The sequence below is a fragment of the Myotis brandtii genome, unplaced genomic scaffold, assembly GCF_000412655.1.
Source record: "Myotis brandtii unplaced genomic scaffold, ASM41265v1 scaffold160, whole genome shotgun sequence".
In the NCBI taxonomy this organism is placed as follows: Eukaryota; Metazoa; Chordata; class Mammalia; order Chiroptera; family Vespertilionidae; genus Myotis; species Myotis brandtii.
In genome coordinates, this window is record NW_005355833.1 from 3,013,897 (window position 1) to 3,014,456 (window position 560).

A 560-nucleotide genomic window follows, 5' to 3' on the forward strand; every position below is an offset into this window, starting at 1 on the left:
GTCACTGGGTAAATGGCAGTTCCATATTTAATTTTTGAGGAAACTCCATACTGTTTTCCACAGTGACTGCACCAGTCTGCATTCCCACCAGCAGTGTAGGGTTCCCTTTTTTCCACATCCTCTCCAGCACTCTTGTCATTTGTTGATTTGTTGATGATAGTCATTATGACAGGTGAGAGGTGATACCTCATTGTTTTTTTAATGTACATCTCTCTGGTGATCAGGACCATGAGCATTTTTTTCATATGTCTCTTGGCCTTCTGTATGTCCCCTTTGGAGAAGTGTCTGTTTAGGTCCTTTGCCCATTTTTTAATTGAATTGTTTGTCTTCCTTTATCAGATGTATCATTGCAAAATATATTCTCCCATACAGTGGGCTCTTTTCATTTTGTCGATGGTTTCTTTTGCAGTACAAAAGCCTTTTATTTTGATGTAGTCCCATTTGTTTATTTTCTCCTTAGTTTCTTGTGCCCTAGGAGATGTGTTCGTAAACATATTGCTATGAGAGATGTCTGAGTAAAATCTTTTTATTTTATTTTATTGTTTAAAGTATTACAGATA